This window comes from Manacus candei, unplaced genomic scaffold (assembly GCF_025592945.1).
Source record: "Manacus candei isolate 608988 ecotype Guabito, Panama unplaced genomic scaffold, ASM2559294v1 h1tg000014l, whole genome shotgun sequence".
Lineage (NCBI taxonomy): Eukaryota > Metazoa > Chordata > Aves > Passeriformes > Pipridae > Manacus > Manacus candei.
Window position 1 is genome coordinate 65714760 of NW_026138062.1, and position 24111 is coordinate 65738870.

At 37.9% G+C, this 24111-nt stretch overlaps 1 long non-coding RNA gene across 2 annotated transcripts; it reads right to left on the minus strand.

Annotated features, from left to right (window-relative positions):
* Nucleotides 1-1760: 1760 nt before the first annotated feature.
* Nucleotides 1761-15079, minus strand: LOC127467634 (uncharacterized). 2 transcript variants are annotated; one of them, XR_007903229.1, is made up of 3 exons: nucleotides 14903-15079; nucleotides 11794-11837; nucleotides 1761-2588 (listed from the first exon to the last, which is right to left on the minus strand). It is a non-coding gene; the product is annotated as an uncharacterized LOC127467634 (long non-coding RNA). The 2 variants fall into 2 exon arrangements; XR_007903228.1 differs by lacking the exon at nucleotides 1761-2588 and adding an exon at nucleotides 6835-7309.
* Nucleotides 15080-24111: the final 9032 nt, after the last annotated feature.

The window sequence follows — 24111 nt, forward strand, 5'->3', positions numbered from 1 at the left end:
GAGAGGAGAAATCTCTTCACTGGGTCTCTGCATGACCCCCACTAGTGCTCTGTCCTTTGCATCTTAGACAAATTCAACCATGGCATTTTAGATCACATGCTAATTGGACTATTTGCATGTAATGCCCTGGCAAGTTTATTTTAATGACTTAGATATATTTTTTTTGAGACTGGAAAATGGCCTTCAGCCTAGTGTGTCCGACTGTGCAGGTTTATCTTTAATCTCACATGCCTGTTATTTTCACATATTCCAAATACTTCTGCATGGAAACAAAAAAATTGATGTATTTCATAGTGATTGCCATCTATTTAAATCAGTTTTTTTTTTAAAATCTGATTAACTCTCAGTTTAGTTTCTTTTATATATGCAAGTTAGAGTTGAGATCACTCTTCTCTTGAATAACACTATAACCCACCAAACAATAAGGAAAAAAAGTTAATTTTAATTCAAACCATTTCATTGCATTATGGTATGAATGTTTGTACCAGGACGAGAGTGGGCTGGGACTGCATTTTCCACTCCTGATGTTTCTTTAAATTGATCAAATGCTTGCCTTAGGCACTGACGAGTCCACACAGAAGAGAAAAATTGAACTGTTGAGCTTTGGGGAAAAGAACTCAGAGGAAGCAAGGGTGGGTCAGAAATTTCCTGACATTTAAGCCAATCCATCATAAAACATAAACCAGAAAGAAAGTAAGCTTTGTTAAATCTGATGCTTGCAGACATAGGTTCAGTTGGAGGGTCCATGGAAGTTTTTCCATTATCTAACTGGTTTGTTTACTCCAAATAACCATGTTGGTTCCTTTTTTGTATAACCTATACCTCAGATATGTCATGGTACTTTTATGCCAACAGTGACTTCAGACCAAGGAAATCATGTTATGTTTGTGGAGGTTGTTTTTTTGGTTGGTTGGTTGGTTGGGTTTTTTTGGTAAAATTTAATCAACAGAAAAGACCATTTTTAATGACTTGGATTTGAAAATCAGTTAATTCAAAATACGAAAGCAAAACCTGGGAGTTCACGTAGTAGGCTGGGGTAATTCTCTCTCAATTGAATGGACAAAGGAAGGTGGTCATGGCTTTGCAGACTGTTTGCAGGGGAGTGGTGGGTCTGGGAGGCTCCAAACTAAGCCAGAAGTAATTGGGATCAAAGTTCTTTCTTGCAAACCATAAGAGTTTTGGGAAGGGAGCCTGGAAAATTAATAAACATAAGATGGCCCTTATATCAAATTTGTGAGATTTGCAATATCTCCTTCAGTAAATGGGAAAGAACAATATTATGCCAAACTTTAGGAGCTGAACAAAAGCCACAGACCACATAAAAGACATTAGTTGTACATGCCTGTGTAGTCACATGTAAACTATTTGTATGCTGGTTGTGCACGTGCATACTATATTTATCTTTGTGAAACTTCGGCTGCCTAGTCACCACATTGCTCAGTTCAGTGACTTTTGAGTGCATTCAGGCAAATGTCTCATTTCCCAATGTTCATTTTCACAATAGAGGCAGCAGAACAAAAGCTAGGCTTTTACCACCCTAGTGAGAAATGGGTATTTTGTGTAAACTGGTGGAGTAACAAGAGCTGCAAGCATGAGCACACATCCTTCTTTTGCCAGCTGTGCTGCACAGACAAGAAATGTTGGTAGAAGGTATAGATATCCTTAACTGACTCATCTATTTTCTGAGTAAGAACGAGCTACAGCCTCCATACAAAAAACCTGTGAGTTAATTCAAAATACCCTCACTTTTTAAGTGTTTGTTCTGTCTGATTAAGAAAGTGTCTCTTCTAGCAATGCTGCAAGATGAGAGAAGTTCAGCTGGCCAGATTTTCTTACCTCAGGTATTCATTTAATGGCTTAAACTGGGGCTTGTTCAAAGCTATAAAGGAAATGTGCAGATGCGCTCTTACGCAGCCTAAGTGGTTTAGGAAAATGATTCCTGGCACTCCAATTGATTTTGCACTGTGAGAGATGAAGTAGCATTTCAGTCAGCTCAGATGAGCAGACCCAGTACATCACTGCCACCGAAAGACGGACCTGTCTTGCATCTCCTGTTCCCAGCCATGCAGCTCAACCTCTTCTTAGATTGTGTGAGAGCCAGTGCTGTTCACTAAATCAACTGGAAAGCAAGAATAAAGTATGTAGAAAAACATTGTAATTTGATGTGATACAAGCACTTCTGTTTCCCCTTTCCTGTTTCCACAGGTTTTATTCCGTCTTTTTCAGTAACTAACTGTATGCTAAAAGGCACATGGGAGGTTTTGTGTCTGTTACGTTTGCGTGAGTAGAAGTCCATATGCAGCAGGAAGCTGATTCTCTTGGCCTTTACAACTACTTTTGATGCACAGCTGGGAATTTTGGTGAGGCTAGTGAATCTGGATAAGTAAAACTTCTTTAAAATTTATTTTATTTCTTACAAAAAAATCCATCTCTTTGCATGAGCTGCACTTCTTTTTCATCTTGGTTTACCAAATGATTTGGTGTCAACTTTGATGCAGCGTGTCTTGTCAGACAACATCCTTTTCCTTGTGTCAGAGATGTGTTCTTCCCATGGTATAACATCTACCTCTGATAATCTGGGCCATTTGCTGCAAAAGAACAGGGAAACACAGAACAGAAGATACCACTGTTTGTATTTGATGGTTTGAGCTGGTGATCTTATAGGTCTTTTCCAACCTAAATGATTCTATGATTCTTTTCTTGAATAACAGAGTAAGGTTTCCTTCAGTTACCTCCTTTTTCCGTTTCAACATATCTTCTACTTTCTCCTTTTTGAATTCTGCTTTCAGAAAGATTATTTTGCAGATGGAGAGAAGTGAGTATAGATCCTGCACTGCTAAACTCAGTCCTATAAACATCTGTCAGCTATTCCCTCCCATGATTTCCTCTAGTAAAAACCAAGTTTTTAAACATGCCCTTAATTTTCTTTGTGCTGAAGACATACTTCTAAAGGTTTTCTATAATTGTGAGGTTTAGTAACTTGTTAAAAATGAAAGTTGATATTCTCAAGTAAGCATATACCTTCAGAAAGTGAACAGAAGAAATTTCTTCACTCCTCCAGCTCCACACATCCCTTTAATGCTGTTAAGCTCATAATAAGCAGTGATAGTAAGTACAGCTTAAAATCACACCACCATTTGGTGCTACAGACTTGAAATTAGGGTTTGGGAGATCTTCCCTTTCTTTGCTCTTTTACTCTTTCTGACTGTAAGTGGTAATTGAATTTTTTTAAAAAATGTAGATCACAAAATGTGATTAGATACTGATGTCTTCTTTTTTGATCTCTTCAAGTGCTTTTACAAAATGTTTTAATACAAACCAATAAACAGTTGACAGGGATGACCTAAGAGTGCCTTTGGAGAAATATATTTCCATGAAACCTTGCTAACCTTGTCTTCTCACTGTCTTGTCAGTATATCCATTACAATTTATTTGCTACTAGAGGCTTAGGTCTGAGAAAAAAATGCAGTAATCTTGCCTCTTGTAAGTAGCTGGTAAATGAATAAATAATTTTGACAGATGACAACATTTTCTATGGAACTCAAATTAGTGATTTTTTTTTTTTTTTTGGATTCCCGGAATTGGCAAGGAGACAGATTTTTCTCCATCCCTGGACTGAAAAAAGTGACTTTAAAAAAAAAACAACAGTTCTGCTGTAGAAACATATAATTATGTGTGGGTAGACTTGGCATGGATCTCTTCCCCTTTAGGGATCTGAAGAAAACAAGCTTTTTCAAATAATACTATACAGGTAAATAATGAGTTCAGGCCAAATAACTGCTAAATATGAGAAAACCAGCATATTTCTACTCCTACTACTGGCCAGAAAAAGATCAGTGATTACCCATATCCTGACAGTGATATTTTACACAGATTTCTCCACTGTTTTCAAGTGGGAGATCAGTGCCTGGGCTGATGGCAGGATGTAGACCTTATAAAGTATTTCCTGCTGAAAAGAGCATTTTGGATTACAGTATAGGCTAAAATGTCATTAAATGAGATGGATTATGAAAGGTGGACTTCTACCTATTCAGGAGTAAGTATAAAGTGACATGAGATATCCTGATGTTGCAAAAGACCCCTAATCTAGCATATCCCCGTGTCAGTAAAAAATCTCCTTAAATTCCAACTAGAACTTAATACAGACAGGGGTTGTGGCAATAGGGAAAAAAAGGCTTGAAAGGGCAGTACATTAATATCCAAGCTTCATTTGTTTACTTTTCTGTGGACATTCCAACTGGGTTTCAAATTGCTTGTATGTACATGATGCAGAAGGATGCTAACAGCTGTGAGGGGGAAGGAGGGACTGGTGGAAAATGAGGGGGCAAAGGCTGACCTGTGGCCTGTGCTGAGTGAAAGGAAGGCAGAAGACATAGGCATCTGCCATCTACAGAAGGTGGGGATGGGAAATTTGGGCACAGATGTTGCTGCATAGTTCTTCTGTAGCAAACAAGTACAATTATGCAAAGCATTATTTACATCTTAATATCACTTTCTTAAGTTAATGGTAACAAACCTCTCCTACAAACACAGGCTAAGAAAACGGGTTGTTCAGAGAGCTGGGAGTACCCTCCTTTCATCTGCTGATGCTCATTGCAGGCAGAAGTTAACTTACAGCCACGTGGGCCTGTTTGTTTGCTCTAGTGCCTGTGTCATGAAAAACCTGATTGGAGTGAGGTGTGCTGAGATATCAGCATGTTCTTCTAAATTGTTCTATCATCTGTACTTTGGAGAGAAGCAACTAATAAGCTGCTATGCTTCCTTGTGCTTTAGTACATCTTTCTAATTAAAAGACATAGAATGGTCCTGAGTTCAAGAGGATTTTAGAAAGTAGGTAGCAGCTTCTGTCTTCTCTTGGCTGTATAGTAGTTCTCTGTTGGTGGAGGGAAATAATAAAAGCAATCTTTAATACTTATTTTAAATTGGAAAATATGCAGGTTAGTATGGGTTTTTTTCCATATCCTAATTTCATCTTTATAGCTTTTTGAATGGAACCATGTGAATATTTTAGGAAGCAATATAAATTCCCTGCCCTACAAATTCCTAGCAATATCCTTCAGATCAGAAGATGGCACAAAATTTAATTTTGCTGTTTTAAAACTTATCCATTTACTGGGTTATAAGTCCTTCCTAATTTCTACTTTCTATTGTAGTGGTAATGGCTGTAAAAGCTAGGTCTGGGTTTTCTTTTATTTCTGACGTGTGAGATATTCTGTGGACTGCATCTTTCAAGCTCCCAGGGGCACCATGGAGTTTATTGGCAGATTTTGTAACACCATGTCCTGGTGTCACGTGGAAAGGGGCAAAAAAGACGAATTTTCTGCCCAACCTCTATTAATTTATTTTTTTGTCAGTCAGTGTTCCCCAGGAGGTGAAAGCCTTTTAATGTCCAAAACAGTCTGTTAGCTTCTCACCTAATGAGACTCTTCCTTAACAGGTTCACTGAGACAGACAGGACATTTGATACCTTTTTAAATAAGGACTGCCTTTAATAGCTGTAGGAAAACCCCTCAGCAAGTTTTTCCTATGAGTTATTTTGCTGTCGACGAAACTGTCAGCAACCAGAAACAGAGTCACTCTAACAGTTCACAAAAAAACATGCTTATTAATACAAATTTGTGACAACTTATAGGGTTTGTGATAATGTTTAACTGCAGAAGTTATGCTGAAACCATGTAGCAACAACAGCAAGGCTGGGCATGAGCCTTGATCTAAGGCAAAGCAACTTACAAAGAATATTAATACTGCAAAACTGAAGCCAAAACTCTAAAGCAAAGCCACTCACAAACCACAGGCTTTAAAGCAACTTACAAATAACTTACAAACTTAAAGCTAAAAATTAAGCCATGCCCTAAAGCAAAAGCAGCCTACAAATAAGACGACTTACAAAGAATAAGTAAAGCAAAGCTTAAGCACCCTCCCTAAAACAAAAGAACTAACAAAGAATAAGTAAAAATTTTAAAGTACTATGGAGCAAAAGTAAAATCAGTGTATATGTATAAAGTGATCGCTCATCCCAAGGCATCCCGAGAAGGTGGAGGGAGAAAAAGGTAGCCCATTGGTTACCTCCACAGAATGGATGGAACATCTCCCTGATTTTTGTTTAAGTTCAACCTCTTTTTATACCTTTTTCTTTAGGCAGTTTGAATGGTTATAGTAAATAAACTAATTTTGGGGTGATAGACTGATGAAATAGGCCCAAGGGTCCACTTCATGTGTTCCCGGTGGCCAGGATGTTCCCAAAAAAAGGCCATGTTGTCTCCCTATCACTTCTTTCTTCATTTTAATCCTTTTATCAGTTTCTGGGAATGTCTTCTGAAGTGCAGGGTTTTTCCAGGAAACTATGAGGAGCCTTTTTTCTTCTTTTATGTGGTTTTATCTATCACCTTACACTTGGTTTCGGCCAGGACAGGGTTAATTTTTGTAGTAACCAGGAGGGGGCATGGCTTGAACCCAGAGGTTATTCTATACCACCTTACATCATTGCCAGGGGTGGGTGGAAGGGAGTCTCTTCTGGGGTTGACATAGTGTAGCAGAGGGAGCAGTGAGGTATCTTCTGTTGTCAGGGAGTTTCAGTGTGAATCTTCGCCTCTTTCTTGTACCTTCTTTCATTAGTATTGTTACCCTTACTGTTTGTTTTCTTATCTCATTGCTGTTTCCAGTAAACTGCTCATATCTCAACCAGGATCTTTACCTTTCTCATCTCCCATTCTCCTCTCCATCCCGCCTCATGAGGAGGGGGAGGGAGGAACCAGCAAGGGACAGTGTGGTCTGGAGACTCTTAGTGGGAGCACTAAACTGGGGAGTACCATTCCTAAACCATGACACACCACCGCCTAATAAACTACCTGGGAATGCTGGAGGGCAAAAAAGGGAGGTGAATGAATTTCCTGCTATCTAAAGCCTGTATAGTCACTGAACTCAGGCACTGTGTAACAAACTGTCCTTTCCTGGACTGTAAGACTTTGAGGTCAGAAGGTTGAAAAGCATTCCAGGAACAGTCTGTTGTGAAAGCTGTCATTTTGTGTTTTCCTAACTGGAATCGAGGAGTCTCAATTGTCTTTCCTATTTCATTTATTTATTTGCATATATCAGCAGTATCACAAAACTGTTCTTCTTTCATCTCTGTAATAGCAGGCCTCAGTAGTTTGCTTGACCTCTAATAAAAGTTTGTGGGAGGGAAAGATGCCAAAGCTTCTGCCCCACTCTTCATAGCTGCAGCTTTGTCTCATCTTGTGGCTCTGAAGACTGCTCAGCTTTCCTCAGAGAATCAGAAGTGAGGCCCCACAGGGGCATTGCTATCTCTGGACTAATGAAGGAATGAAAAAGGGAAAAAATTATCGTAATGATGATTCTTCAACTTCTCAGTTACCAGCATAATCTGCCTGGATTGGGAAAACATTTCCTGAACTTTTAACTGAAAAGCAATCTGCCCTCTGTTTGTCTGTCTTTCTCTGATTTTTCTTCCCCTCTAAGTCATGGAAAATAGAAGTTCAAATAGCCTAGTACAAGATGTGCTATACTAAGAAATGATCTGTTTTTCTGTCATAGGTGGTATTCAACATTAAAAGAATCAAAGATAAATTGTCAATGCCATCCAAGCAGAAAACTATGTTGCTTTGACTGAAGGGCAAACCTATATAGCTATTACCCTGAAGTGTTTTAGAACACCAGAAAGCAAGTTTTAATGAGGCTACCATTGCCAGCTATCTGTGGGTCAGCTTTGCCTACCCATGCAAAGGTTGAACAGTGCCTCACTCCAGCTCTCAGGTAATTTGAATAACAATACCAGGGGTGATTAACCTTTCACTCTCTGTTCATAGACTTCTGTTTGGATTTTTGCATTTATAGGTCCACACACTTTATTTCAAGTTCTAATTAATAATTCCTATCTTCCTTTTAGTCTTGGAGGAATTCCCACTGCTCTCTGCTGTGTTCTTTCACATACTGGTGCTGATCCAGAGGAATAAAGCATTCAGCAGCAACTAGAATCCCACACATTTGGCTTTTTCCTTATGTGTGTGCAGTTGTTTTCCTTTGCCTCATATGTACAGTTTTGGTACTCTGGTAGCTTAGTAAAACAGAAAACCCTCTTCTATTCTTTCATCTGGTTTCATGTCTGCTTTCTCCCTTAGCGTGTGCAGGATGCCTTTGTTGTTCTAGAAACAGCAGTGTTCCTTCTCTGCTGGTGCGTGCACCACTTCAAAGTAATGATGGTATTATCAGCCTACAAAGTGACACTTTCCTGACCACTGCTTATTAGTCAGATAATGCTAACAGCTTTTGGAGTCTCTAATGCCTACTTAACATTGACTTCTTATTCCATGGTGTTTCTTATTCTGGCTGATTAATGTTGAAGGAGTCGGGCTCTCTGTTTCTGAAAAGCAGTTTACAAAAGCTGGGACACAGGAAAACCTGTTGATTATTAATGGCAAATTTGGGTTCAATGTGTAGGGGAAAAAATAATATAACCCACGCCATAAGGCAAAGCTAATTCCCTCAGAAGAGCTATTAGGATACCTCCCCATACAGACTTATTCACCGGCCACTTGCTTGTGTGGCCTAATACTACATACTGAAAATGAGGGGCCAAAACGTGACCATACTTTCTAAACAAACACTCTGGTCAGCCCTGTGTCTAACTGGAGAACACCTGTTAGCAAGATAAGCCAGTAGCTGATTCCAAATTTTTCACCTTTGGGCCCATGTGAGGGGATTCGATTCACATAATGTAAACAAGACTACTATTTAGATTAACACTCTCTTCAGAATAGGTAAGGTTGGAAAGATCTTGAGTAACCTAATGCAAATGTTCTGTTCCTGTGGTCCCAATTTCCTTTCAAAGGTCTGTGGGACTATGTCAAAGAGAACTTCCAGAAGTAGGCCTAAATTCACTAGAGACATCATCTCCTGAGTCACTATTAAATTAAGCTCTGTACAGCAGCTTTCAGAATTACTTGATATGTCTTCTTTGAAGGCAAAATGTCCTGTGATCCAGAAATTTGTGTTTCTTGACAAAAACTGGTCAAGTTTCAGTAACCTTTTATTGTCTTGTGTGAATACAAAGAACTCTGCTTGAGATAAATTTGGCCTAATAAGGCCATAAAACCCCCTCAATATTTGTGCGTAAAAAATATTTATACATTTCTTAAGTGTTTTGCCAAAAAAACCCACAGCAAGGACAGACAGATTAGAGCAATAAGCAGGAAATGTATCACTGAAGTTATGGAAGAGGCTGCTCTCACTGCCCATGTCAGGGGCAGAGAGATGTGTTTTGGACTAAACTGAGGAGCAGTCACAGTTCCCACTTAATAAGAACAACCAAGTCTGTTTATGGGAGTTGCTGTTGGTCAGTGTGTGTGCATTTTGAATAAACTCTGGATTTATGGGGAAATCATTAAAAAAGTAAGGTTTGTACATTCTGAGAAAAGAAACTGTTTGTCCCTTCCTTATCTTAACAGCGCCCAACATTCCTTCCCTGTGTACATACCCTTTGTTCTTACACTGACATGACCATGGAAAAACAAAGCAACTAGTGGTAGCAAAAAGGTAGAACAGCCTTTACAGGAGAATGGAGGGAAGAACTAGCAGAGACAGCACCAGGGTGTGCCTGATGATGTCTATAGATCTGCCTGTCTCCAAATGATTAGCTTAATTAGCAATTGCTTGCTCTGCATGATTGTCAGAGATTCTTCTTGTGAAAAATAGCCAGCAAGAAGTTGGCTTCTTGCTACAAATAAAGAGATATTGAATTTCTTCCCTTTCATAAAGTTGCAAATGCTTTAGGACAGTGATGTAATGTTGGTTGGCTGTGTGGAGAATGTAATCCCACCTGTATGGCCGTGCACCCACACACTAAGCAGGTGAAGATTCAGTTGCATGGATTCACCTTAGTGTTAGAAAATTGGTGCTAAATTGGGGTTAGATAGGGAAACTGATGATTTAGTGCAGCTGCAACTCCTGGACTTGGGAGCTGCTGAGGCATCTCTGGCCTGCAAGAATGCAGTGGATTACCCAGCTGCAGTATTCCCCTCTCGCACAAGGTGTAGGCAGTCTTTCCCCCCTGATGTGGGTCTCTCTGTCTCAAGGTTTTGCTGGTCCAGTATGTGCCCCAGGGCTCCAAGAGCGATTCTGTCAAGAGAATATTTACCATGTGAAATAAGTGCTTGGAAAATGCTCTCAGGCACATGGTGTGATTCCTGGCACTGTCCTGCACAAGGCCAGTAGTTGGACAAGATGATCCTTGTGGGTCCCTTCCAACTCAGGATAGCCTATGGTTCTATGAAATTATCCTCATCCGTTCTCTAGCTTACTCCCTCTTCTTTCCTCTGCAGTCCCCTGGAAGAAGGACCTTGCTCTTAAGGGCAAATCCAAGTGCTTTGTGGTTGTCACCATCTTTTCTTTCCATGTAGGCCCTGGCATAAAGGGAGCCTGGCCCTGCCACAACACAGCACCAAAACCACCAGGCACCAGTAGGCAGCAAAAACAATTACACCCTCAACCCTTCACCTCCACGCTGCTGCCCTCTGGGCAATTTTCCGTATTGCAGGTACTTCTTCCACTTAAAGAAGATGAAAAAATGGCTAGGTGGTACATTTCCTGCATGGATAATCTCAATGATTAGGACTTCTAATCACCTACCTGATTCCCCCCTGGAAACAGAAGAACAATTTAATAACTGCAAAAGGTAGTGGCTAATTTCTCTGTACCAGACCATATGGTACAGCAAAAAAAGTGTTTTAGTCTCTAACTATGAGGTGATCTGTGCTGGTAAACTGCAATACTTTATAGTAAGGCTTGTTGATATTAAAATATCATCATCATGTATGGCAGAAATCCTACTTCTGAGGCTTGTCAATAGAATCATGAAAGGGTAAAACCAACCCAAATTTGCAGGATTCATTCTCAGCTCTATTACTTTTCTAAAGAAGGTCCTCTAATGGATCAATGATACTTGCTTTTCAGCTTATATATTACAGTAATATTAGGTTAAATTTTTCATAAAGGATTGTATTAGCAAACCATTTTCTTTGTGCATAGCTATATTTAACAGAGGTTTTGTTGTACTACATGTAAATTTTTTTCTGTCTCATGCTTTAGGGATAAACTCAAGTATTTGAGTATCAGTTAGCACTAGGCACAAAAATCTGATCAAGAATAAGCACAAGTTTCTTTGCAGAGAAAGAGATTTGGTTTGGGGCTAGCTTTCTTAGGAAAAAATATGAGCTAAATCCTTTAGTGTCCAGTCCTGCAGGTGTTTTTACACAAATATGATTGTTTGTGGGGTAAAGATTTGTTAGGCCTAAAAGCCATAAAAGCATTTACTTCAGTAACTCTATAAACAACTCCCAAGGAGAAATTAAAAATCATCTATAAAATTATGACAAATAAAGATCAAGAGCTAAATAAACAACATGTTGGGTGACATCTCTCAGATTAATGATTGGTAATAAAAGGAAAAAAAATAGAAGTTTACAACTTCTAAATTTTTTACATAGTTTTTCTTTTACGCATTCTAAGTAGAGGTAGATTCACTGGTTTAACATCTGCTAGTGACATTGTTTTTAAATTAATATTGTCTTTGTAAGTTAGAGCAAAATAGATGTTCTGTCGAATTTATCTTGAGATAACATCAAATCCGAATGGTCTCTGGTAGAAATCTCAATAAATATTCTGTGTTTCCTTTCTTTCAGCACATCAGTTATAGCTATGTGTTCCTGATTTGCAGGCAAATGTTATTACATGTTGGATTAGTGGGCTTGGACCGTCTGTTTACTTCCCTCAAATACTTACCATCATCTATTTTTTATAGTAGTCTGCAGTCTGTGTAGTGTGATCTGTGAAAAACAGAGGACATCTTCACTATTATTGCATTAAGTTTCTGGTTTAGTGTCTAATTTTATTGCTGAAAATATGTTCCAGGCTAATTCTAATGTAAATGTTTTTCATTTCTGTGAAGTAAAAAATGAAGGCAGATTATTTTTCCTTGCTAAGAATATTCATTGCCCTTTTCAATTTTTGTTTTAGGATCACAGTGTATTCATGACATTATTTTTAAAAAGTAGGAAATCAAATCTTGTGTAAAGATACTGGTTCTGATCTGGATGTTTAACTTCTGTGAACTGTAGCATGGGTTTCTGCTGCCTATCCAAAAATGTTTCTAGCTAAACTAAAAGCCAGCCTCAAAAATAGTGCTTTGAGCAATACACTACTTCCACATTTCTAGGGAAAAGTGGATAAGAACTTCTGGAAAAGTTACTCTTTCTTATACATATAGCAAAAAAAAAAAAAGAGTCAATCCACAATATTGCATCCTATTTTATCCTGTAGCATTTTATGCTCTGGGACCATATCCCTAACAATTGCAAGACTATAGAGAGTTATGGCAGCTGAGGTTTTGGCAGTATTTTCCAATTGTACACCATATTACAAGTGGCATGTTATTCCAGTGCTAAAGTTTTATCTTTAAGGCAGATGGAATATTCTTCCCGATGTAGAAATAAACAAAAACCATGAAATACTTGCTGCCAATCACTGTAAATAGTTACCTCAGGTTTATTTTCTTCTCAAGGGTGTTGTTTGCTAGAAGATACGACACTTTATGTGGACTAGAACAGACAGTGTGTCGCCATTGTACTGAGTACGTGATTAATAAAGAGGGCTATTTTTAACAGCAAAACAATGTGCTATATCTAGAAGTAAGCAGCAAAGGTATACAGATTTAGACATGCTAAAATGCTGTAGATAATCTTGAAGAACACAAAACCTAAATTTTTGTTACTTTGAGCATAGCTATTCTGGTAAATTAGGTTAATGGGAAAGACACTGAAAAACAATCCCCCTTGTTTCTTATGTTATTAGCTAATTATAAACTTTAATGGATGAACATAAGAGAAACTTGAATAGGATTGGTTTAATTAGTTTGAATGTGATTTTTAGTTGTCCTGCTTGATAGTTCCCTAGCACTTAATAATGTTGATTTTGTGGTGTAGAAAGTATTTCATAGTTCATTTATGTTAAGATTGGCTTTTTCTACCCCCACTAACTTCTGATCATGATCATATCTTGGCCCAATGAAAATGGATGATGCCTTCTTTTGGGATACATTCTAGAAAAATTAACCCTTTTTAATGTGAATAAAAAAATCTGATAAAAAATGGCAGGTAATCAACTGGATACTAAATCACCCATTATTTAAAGTGTGTCTTGCATGCTTTTAGGTGTTACCTTCATGAGGGATAAAAGCACGCTCCTCTGCTAGAACTCATGGATGATAACAGCTGCTAGATCAAAGCACAATCATTTTGATGTTGTCTGTTAATATCCAGCCTGAATCTAAGATCCTGCAATGAATACAGCACAGATACAGCCTTTGCAGCTGGTGAAGTTTGTCTTCATGGGCTTTGTTGCAAGATGGTAGGCCTGGAGCTCATCAGTGACTCCTAAGCAGCAAAGTCAAACCCTCATCCTACAGATGGCTGAGCATGTGGAACCATGTAATGAGATTCACTGAAATTCAGTAGAACTCCGTGTGAACATCAGTATAGCAGTGCTGTCTCTGTGTGTTGACTGGCAGTATTCAGGCCTTAATTTGTTCATCTGTACTCCGTGTAGATGGTATTTCGCACAAACTTTAATGTTTAATTTGGGCCATTGTAAAGGAGTCATCAAATTCTATGTTTTTTGCAAATGTGCAGTTTCTTGGCAGTGCAGATTTGAAAAATAAAATACAGTGAAGTAGAAACCATATGTATAAATACTGCTCACAGCAAACACATGTAAAATCTTTCCTTTGGAATAGCATAATTATAGTCTTGGAAAGGAAGAAAACAAATAATTGGAGCTTCAAGAAAAGAGTGAAAACAGAAGACTTCAAGAATTTGGTTTTATTGTTATTTTTGTTGTTACTGTTACTGTATTGTAAACTCACAAAAAAGACTGTATAGAGTTGAAATATTGTACCAAAATAAGATGGAAAGTTTGCAAAACATCACAGAAAGTGAATATGACTTGAAAAGCTTAATAGATTTTTTTAATGGTAATGGTATTATTAAGGTTTTTATAGTAATTTTTTGAAATATTTAAATAACTATGAACCACAATACATTTAGAACTCTAGTGTTTCTTTGAATCAGATGTAACATTTTGTTCTTCATGGATAACTTATACTTTTGACTTGATTAGGTAAAGTGAAGCTTAAAGGAATTCTGTAGAGATATAAGTCCTCATTTTCTTTACTGCAATTCTCAGCATTTTTTTGAACAAGGAAAAATGTGCCTTTTATTTTAAATTTTAATTAAAAGTTTTGAAGCAAATGATTGAGCATTGTTATGAAAATAGTTTCCTTCTCAGTTTCACATTTTTTCCCATCAAATAAGCTTTCTACAAATATACAGTGCACACCTAAAACTGGTGACAGACAAGAAACATATGAAAAAAGATATTGGTTGTGCAAGTGTCCTTTTAATACCTATATGTATCTGTGATGGTCCAAAGTTTTAGTCTTACTCTTTTTGTGTAGATCATGTTATATAAATAAATCTTTTCATGTTTATAATAATAGAATTTCAAAATGGAATGATATGCAACATTGTTCTTAAAAGTAGTGACGAGTTTAAGACATCTAACTTGCAGAACACCTGCTCTTGCAGAATTGAATCTTTGGTGCACTGATTTTTCTATTACACTAAATGCTGCTTTTTCTGTACTCATTATTGCATTCCAACACCTTTTTCCCTAACCTCACATTCCTGATTGATAATTAGTTGCATACAGTGTCTTTTTTAATATATTGTTTGTCACTCTACACTGTAAAGCAATAACATCCATCTACTAAAAGCACTTTGGAATATTTTTCACTGCCAAGGGCCTTGGTCAGATGTGCATTGAATGATTAACTCACCATGATTAAGACTTCCTCAGGTGAACTTAGAAGTATTAAACCCGATCTGGTAATTTGAAGTTCCAGGAGAAGGTAGCCACTTAACTTGCCTTTGGACGCACAAACAGCTGGCCAATTTTCTGATCCATGCAGTTCCTGCCTATGGAGCCGCTCACCTGTCCTCGTGGTGGAAGCTGACATGAGAAGAGGGAAATAAATATTTGACATACGAGGAAGAACCCACCATTTACAGTTAAGATTCTATGATCTGTAATCATTAACTTTATTTTCTGGTCCGGGTTCTTTCTGGTGCCCGTCACCCAACAGGAACTGTCAGCTGTAAAATAGGACAGACTGTCTAACTCCACCTTGACTCCTGAGTGACCTTGCAGACTACAGTTGAGGGGCTGGGGGCCAGGGACCATCTGCTGAAGGCAAGCAGAGTCTGAATGTTACAGAGGGGGAGGCTGTGAGGTTTACACAGAGGGGTTTGATAGCTCTTCCAAGAAAAAAGGCACCTCTGAAGTACTGGTAGTAGGGCAAGTTGTTGTGCTCTGAGAGCCTTCACCATGGGTAGTTTATGAGGGACACCAAGAGATGAGAGCTGGACAAGGCACTTGAGGAGGTGTGCAGCAGTTATGCCACCTAATGCCACTCAGTGACACTGTGTTGAGGCCAATGAAGTGCACTCCCACCCCACTGCATTAGTCATTGCTGACTGATGATGGGTAGAACACAAAGGCTTAATCTGATTTCTCAAAACCTGAATTTTTAAATGAAGAAAGAAGGACAGTAGTCCAGAAGTGTAGAAAAGTCAATTAAAATTCACAAAACCAAAGAGGATAGCATTTACCTGCTTAAACCTGCTTAAAGTCCTGTTGCTATTCATATGAAACCATTTGAAGGAAATTAACTAAATGGTCTTTCTCTTTAGTTCTACGAAACTCTTAACCTTGGACATCACCTAACAATAGGATGTGTAGAGAATGATTATTTCTGGCTTTCAGGTCTCTTCTCCCAGAGGACCCATGTTTGTTCTTTTTGGGAAGCAATTTGGACATCAAAAAAAATTCTAATAATGAGAAGTTATTTGGAGAATATCCACTGGCTTGTTTAGCTTTCTTGTTAACAGATCAAAGAAAACTTATTTAATTTTTATATGACATTCATGTATGCATACTTCCTTTCTCAGCAAAAGTGGTAACTTTACCTTGACAGCGTTTTTATTTGTTTTGTTTTATTGTAAAACTATTGTATTCAAGAGCCTTTTGTTCCAACTGGGCTTTCTAAATGTGCTCTAGTCACACAGTCTATCCTCACATTAACATGAAAATGTTTCTAATCTTGACTTCTAAAGTTGACTTGTGCACCAAATTTCTGTTTTAAATCTCATTGGGTTGAATGGGATTCCTATCCTAGATTGCAAAATTCTTCAGTTATGTTCCAAAGTTCTGTTAAAGTCTTTATAACTGAAGTGATACACAAAGTCTCCTTTCGTTTGTGTGGATAATTGATCTTTTCAGCACTAAAAGTACAGTATAAAATTTAGTATGTGCATTTTCACTTGGCTAATTTAAAGAGCTGGGCACAGTTTGGTTGACCCTTGTTTTAACTGTCTTATGGTCTTATCCCAGGAGAGGTAACAAATTTGAATAAAAAGTTTCCTTCATAATCATGAAAAAAATCCCAGTAGCTCTTCAGAATATTTTCTGAAGATTACAAAATTCTATTTGTGCACGTCTTTTTCACTTCTTTACTTGAAGGCCTTGGCACTTCTCCATGTTCTGCATCACTAATTTATATTTTAATATTTATATTATATTTACATATACTGTTCTGAATCTGTCACCATTAAAAGCAGTACACCTATGAGTAATGAAAACGATGGATTCTGTTTATTGCTGTACACAGTGTTTTGTAAAGTACAGAGAAATCTCAGGGGTTTTGTGATAAAACCCTGAATTAGAACATAGTGTAAAACTACAAGTCAACATAGCATAATCAGATTATTTGAGTATAATACAGCATTACTTTTTGATCAATATAAGTATTTGTTGTTTTTAAGAAAATCCTAATGAACTAGGATGTGCTTAAAATGCTACTAAGATTATAGTTCTTGCAGTATTGCTGTCCTTCCTGTGCTAACACGTTAGAAATGAGCAAACACTAGGAAATTATGAAAAACATTATTCTCCTTCGAGGCCAAATCCTTCACCAGGACTATTCAACCATGCAGTAAAAACAATTAAATAGAACACACAAAACCACATCCTTCAGGTTATGGATGCTTGCACAAGCTGATCTATATCACTGGATGTTTTGAGGTTCACTTGTCCCTAAGAAAAAACCAAAATACTGTGGGCAGGGAATACATTATCAGTTTTTTAAGGGAGAGGTCTGCCACACATCATCATGTGATGTAATGCCTGGTTGTCTCAGTGAATATAAGTAACTTCCACTTCTATTGTACCATCATGCATAGGATCATGGAATAATTTGGTAGATTCACACTGGTTGTAATAATGCATATTTGACTTTCTTTTTTTTTTTTCAATCTGAAGTAGAAGGATCTGTGTGAGTACAAATGAAACCCTTCTCTTGAATTAGGGAAACAATACTTGCAGTGATTAAAATCTGATAGACCTGTAATCTCTCAAGTGTGAAGGATTGGAAAGAGGAAAAGATGAACAGAGCTCTTTATTCCTCACAAAGATACAGAAGCTCAAGGCAAAGGTACTTTTTCTGAAAGTCATTTATGATTAACAGTCAAGAAGTTGTTCTTAACCTGTAGTGTGTGGGGACAGAATGCTAATTCTGAAAATGGTGCTCCTGGTTGGCAAATTTTGCTAAACTTGTGGATGTATAGGGCATAAGAGGAAAATGCAGTGCAGCAAAGGGCCAAGCACTCAGATGGTGTTACTGTTAATATAGGCATGTGAATTTTCAGACCGTAGAAGTCTACCAACCCCATGACTTAACCTAACCCTCTCTGAAGTCAGTGGCAGTCTTTCCACAGGCTTTAGTAGGTGTTGCAGCAAAGCTCAGTGCTGAGCTTGCAGTGCTTTCCAGAACACTGAAATGTGGAAAAGAGGATAATTTGCTCACTGAATCACCAGTTTTGTTACTAGGAACAGAAGTTCTTAATGGAGGATACAAAAGCCAGGAAAAGTTCAACTTAGCAACAAGATTGCTGTGAAGAATTTAGAAACTCAGTCTAATTTGAACTGAAATTACGATCCTTGTGCTGATACCTTCACTGCTGCCTTTGCTTGGGACACCTGTAACTGCTATAAGCTTGAGGGAGATTTTATATGTGCTTAGCACTTCTAAGAACTTGGACCCTGATGCTTACGCACATATGATACGTTGAATTAGCAGAGTCACAGATCCGGAAAAAAAAAGAAGTGTTGACTCATTTGGTCCTTTTGGATTTTGGTCAGGCCAGAAATATGGAAAGAGTGGCTTTTCCCATAGTATTTCATCATGTCAACTTTTATTCCTGTTCAGCAGCAGGGAACTGAACAGCATATGAAAATGAAAAGTAGTCTCTTAGAACTTATCCTGTCATTCAGGCCTGGTTCAGGTCTATGGTTTTGTGGCTCTAAACCCCCAGGCCTTGCTTCCAGGAGTGGACTGTTGCTCCTAGGTTGGTGCTATAAATGCCATGAACATTTATCCAAGAAATAATGTTCATTACTAACTTTATACTGCAAAACTGAAGATTTGACCTAAAGGTTGGTTTCTGTCTGTGTTAGTTCCTCCCCCTGAAAATCCCGATACTTCATTCTCCTTCCTCTGCCTTTGCCAGTCCAGCATAGGAATATTTGTGTAGGTCTAAACAGCACTGGATACCAAGAAATCTTAATATTTTTAGGCTGTATTCTTTGGAAATATGTGGGTAATCAAAATGGAACAGATGGGAGAAGGAAATATTACTCCTGCTTTACTGGTGGAAATAAGACCCCTGAGCATCAATGGTTTCTTCACAACCTCACAAGAAGTTCATGAAACAATTCCAAGATCCCAAACTAATGCTGTAACTGCAGGGTCATTCTGGTCTTGAATGAGTGTGTGGGACCATGCAATGTCTTCTGCACACTTGAAGCACCATTATTCAACAACTTCTCTATTTTTCTAACAGAAATCTACAGGCACATGCTGTTTCAGAAGAACTGCAGAGACATGCCCGAGAAAAATACCCAGTGGCATGCTAAAGAACATCGAACCCAGTTATCAAAAATTAAAAGCCTATCCTCCACAGAGAGCTTAAAGAACATAATATAACTTTCATTACATATCTTGTAATATCAAATTTCTTCAGATGAGCCATGGTTCTAATTTAATCTTATTTAAAAGCGAACTGCAAGGAAAAATTCCATGTACCTCAGTGATGCATCCCAGGTGGCTTATGGCACATTACCATTTGAAACCTATTACATTCCCAGTCCCCTGAAATTCCAGGAGCTCCTGTTCAACTATGAAATATTAGCATTTGCAGGCTGTGCATCGTACCAGAACACTGTGAGAACCTTATGAATGTTTTGGAAAACTTGTCTCCTTTCCCTGAGACTTTCTGGAATCCCCATAGATTAATATAGTTGCTACCTATTGTGCAGAAGAGGTTAAATCTGTTGGTTTCAATACTATAGGCCTAGCAAACATGACATCCGAGGTAGCTACATGCGAAATATGTGGAGCTTCTATCCATCCCTGCAGAAGACTATTCCATTTGCTGTTAGACTCCAGTTAGGAAAAATAAGGATGAAAATAATGAAATCTTTTTTTTGTTTTTGTTGAGTTGGGGTTTAGGACAAAAACCTTCGTAAGTAATTTGATTAGTATCTTCCTAATGTTAAATCCCTTTCTGGAGAGAAATTAAATGAGAAGTCAGCTTGGTTTGAATTAAGTTTTCTTTTAATGATGGACTGAGCTAACCATAAAAAACAGTGATGTCTTGGGTAACCAAGAAGTTTTAGAGGAAAAAATTTCATAGAGCAAACAACTAACTATGTATTAGTTTCAGCGACCATGGATTGACTGACTTTTTTTGCAAGTCTTTTGGTCCAAACTTAGAAATTGGGCATCTAACTGGATCTGAAATCTTCAGGGTTTATATACTAGACATTATTTTAATATTGTGCATTAATTTTTTCTGTAGCAGGGAAAAATGTCAGTAAGAGATCTTTTGCACCATCTAAGGTGATCATCTCCATTGAGCACATCAAAATCTGAGATAAGCATAGAAATCAAGCATAGAAAAACATTAAAAATACCAGGCTTTTTAAATTTGATTTCATATGCAGATGTGCAGCATTTCTGTAAACTGTGGAAGTTCTCAGAATTGTAAACCTGTCTATGACACCCTTGGAAAATGATGAAAATTTCAGAATAAATACTTTTTTCACTGTTGAAATGGGCAAGAAAAGCTGTTGGCAGAAGTGGATTTACCTTGTTCTACGTGGCTAATAGTGATTAAATTCTGTTGAACACTAGAGCTAATTTGATTGAACTCAAGTGAAGATTTTTGGCACAGATGTGACAGAGATGATAAAATATGCAAGGAGAAGTGGTTAAGTGTTCTGCTACCAGCTTTAATATTTATTTAGAGAATGGATGGAATTTGTGAAGCCTGTGATGATGGTGAGAATACTGTAACAACTCAAGACTGGTTTTAAATTCCAGTGGTCTTTGCAAATAACATATTAATGTAAAAATTACATCTGTAGCTTCAAAGAGGCAACAGAGACATGAAAGGTATTGTAGGGTTGGGGTAAGAACTAGGAACTTAAATTGAAATAAATCATAGAACAAAAACAAAGAGAGAGAATTTGGAGGGAAGTACTCCAGGCTAGACACAAGTTTCCAGGCTGCCTCCTTTTCTCACTTGAAGATAACTTCAAACTCAGAAACAAAAGCAAGGAGGAGTGAATCTATGAGTTCTTGGCCTTCAGTTTTTATAGGAAAAATAATTACAGAATTTTGGATCAGCCAGAAACTTTGGTCCAGAATTGCTGGGATTTTTTTGGTAACATATTTTCCAATCATTTAATTAAAAACCAAATCTGAAGAGGTTTTATTTTAGGATTTTTTAGGGTGTTTTTTAACTAAATTTTTATTAATCTGCCTTTCTGGATTTCAGAAAGACATGAACCTTTCACATATGATTTGGGTTCTTTTCCTCATAAAAATCATATTTACGTTTGAATCTTACTCAACTTGTGTAAAAACAGAGATGTATCCACTGACCTCCAGGAGTTCTTAAATTCCCATTCTGGTTCTAGAAATAATTTTCTTGGTCATACAACTTTTAGGTTCTTCTTGGCAGTTCCTTGAAACAAAATAAAAGGAAAATTTCTTTTGTGGAGCAATTTTTTCCTCAACTCATGTCTGACCGATAACCATTTTCAGTTGTACTTTATGCTGAAGCATAGGTTTAATTTTTAAATCCCTTAGTCTAAGCAGTATGTCAACCCTTAGAGACACAAAAAGTGTTTTCTGAGAACCGTGTAATTACTCAGTAAAGATGTTTATGTAAATGTTTATGAAATATTCTTTTATGCTGGCAAATTAGAAGTCACTTTAGTATCTTCTAGCAAATTAATACTGACCAAAGAATGTGGAAAAGGAAAGACTCATTGATGTAGCAGGTCATGATTTTATTAAGCTCTTCCCCTCAAGTCAATCACTTCATACATCAAAGGTAAAGTTTAGAATGCGGGGGTTACATTTAATTCTGTTTAACTGCAGATCTCTAAAATTCATTTAATCAAATTGTATTGCAGCAAACATGACATTTTTTCTCCCATATTATAAAGATATTTACTTTTGGTCTTAATCTCCCTGTTTTTCTGTTCAGTGCTCTGTATACCGAATGAAACTATATAGTGCCTCCCATGTCCTGATTTCATGAAAGTTGACCCTCTCTCTGATGTTGGGTAAGGCCCTTCTTCAAATTCCACTGAAGTACAAGGAAGTATTTATGCCCATAGCAAAGGACTTTGACCCAGACCGTAGACAGAAATATGTTCACAGCAGGTGGCTACAAGCAATGCTTTAAAGAAAGTTATTGTGTAAGATACGTGATCTGAAAGACAATTTAAAAAGGCATGGTTTTTGTTTGCTATGGATAATGACGCAGCTCTTCTTTGTACCTAATCATCCATCAGCAGTCAGCTCTGTGGTAGGAAGGATGCTTTTTTTGTTTTACATCTTAAGAGACTTTAAAGGTGAAGTGAGTCCTCATTATCTCCTACAGTCTTTCTTCAAAGAGAGATGTTGTCTCCCTCCACTTGGGGCAAACTGGCTGACATTCTGGAAATGCGGATTTTATGGTTTGCGTAATCCACACATGTCTTCCTGTGACCACAGGGTAGAATGATATCTTTTAATTTGTTTGTTTGAAAACCAACCAATACTGAAACAGAGTTAAGAGTCCTCTCTTATGTAATTACATTTTATTAAATTTAGTAAGCAGTCAATGTTGGCTTTGTGCCAGAGGAGATTTCTCAGTTCAGCCCAACTAGAACAAGTTTTTTTTTCTTTACCAGAAGAAAATAACCTTTAAAAAAGAAAAGCAAAAATTACTTTTTGGGAGTAATTTCTTTATGTCATTTGTACAGACCAGGGCACCCCAACTATATTCATGGTGGGGTAACTGTTGGAAGCTGAGTAACTTGAAGTGCTTGTTCTAGATTATTTTCCATGACTTCAAAACTCTTAATTTTTGTCTTTTCAATTTGTATTTTAGGCTCTCTGGGGCAGAAGCTGTCTTTTCCTATATCTGAGTATAATGCATCTTTCCATAAGTTTCTTTGTGCAATCTCTTAATATTAGTGTAGATTAGTGTAGATAAACTCACAAGTGGATATAGAATAGTTGTTTAGTTCCAGAATTCTCATAGCATTTGAGAGCAATTTGAAGCAACACTTCCTATAGCACTTAATAAAAAAGGCTTTTTTGTCTTTTACTCTATAAGATCCTTAGAAAAGAGTTGCTGCTTTTTGCAAATTGTCATTGGTTAGATAAAACTCCAAACAAACTATTTTTATTGTGAGTGGCCTTCTCTGCTTTTTTCTCATTGGTCTCTCATTACAAATCTTAAAGACCCAACATCAGAGCCAATAGGTCTCTGTGGATACGTTGAATCCCAGGATAAAAATAAGCGGTGTTTGAAAGCAAGGAGGAAGAGCACATGGAACCTCTTGTTTGCAACACATTTGTTAACAGACCTCCTTGGCAAGCAAAATACTAGCAAAGATTGAGGCCAAAGCAAGAGGAAAGAGAGACCTCTGTGCTGATGAGACAGTGCATGGAAAGGTCACATTTATCAGACAACCTTTAAGTGAGATTTCTAAACATTTGATATTCATGATGAAACATTTCTGAAAAGGATTGGAGTTATATAGCTGCGACAGATTATATTAATGTATTTGTTTTGATTCTGATGATATGGCGGAGACTTCAATGGTTGTGAGTACCCTCTGGAGTAAGCTCGTATGTAAATTATGGCCTATATCATACTATCAGCATGTTTTGAAAAGCTTTTGACATGATACCCCAAATAATCTTTCTCTCTAAATTGGAGAAAGATAGATTCGATGAGCGGACAGTTCCATGGATAAGGAGGTGGTTGGATGGTCACATCCAGAGGGTGTTGGTTAATGGCTCAGAATCACAATGGACATAAGTGACAAGTGGTGTCCTTTGGGAGTCTATACCAGGACTGGTGTTTAATATCTTCATTAATGACATAGACATAGGGATTGAGTGCACCCTCAGCAAATGTGCAGATCACACCAAGCTGAGTGGTGCAGTTGCCAAAATTGAAGAATGAGATATCATCCAGAGGGACCAGGACAAGCTCAAGAAACGGACTTATGGGAATCTCATGAGGTTTAATAAGACATAGAGCAGGGTGCTGCAGCTGGGTTCGGGCAATCCCTGGTGTCAATCCAGGCTGGGGAAAGAACAGACCGAGAATAGCCTTGTCGAGAAGAACTTGGGTGATGAGAGGCTGGAGATGACCCAGCCATGTGCACTGGGAGTCCAGAACCCCCCCGTGTCCTGGGCTGCATCCAAAGCAGTGTGGGCAGCAGGGGAGGGAGGGGATTCTGCCCCTCTGCTCTGCTGTGAGCACCCCACCTGCAGTGCTGCCTCCAGCTCTGGGGTCCCCAGCACAGGGAGGACATGGACCTGTTGGAGCGAGTCCAGAGGAGACCACCAAGATGATC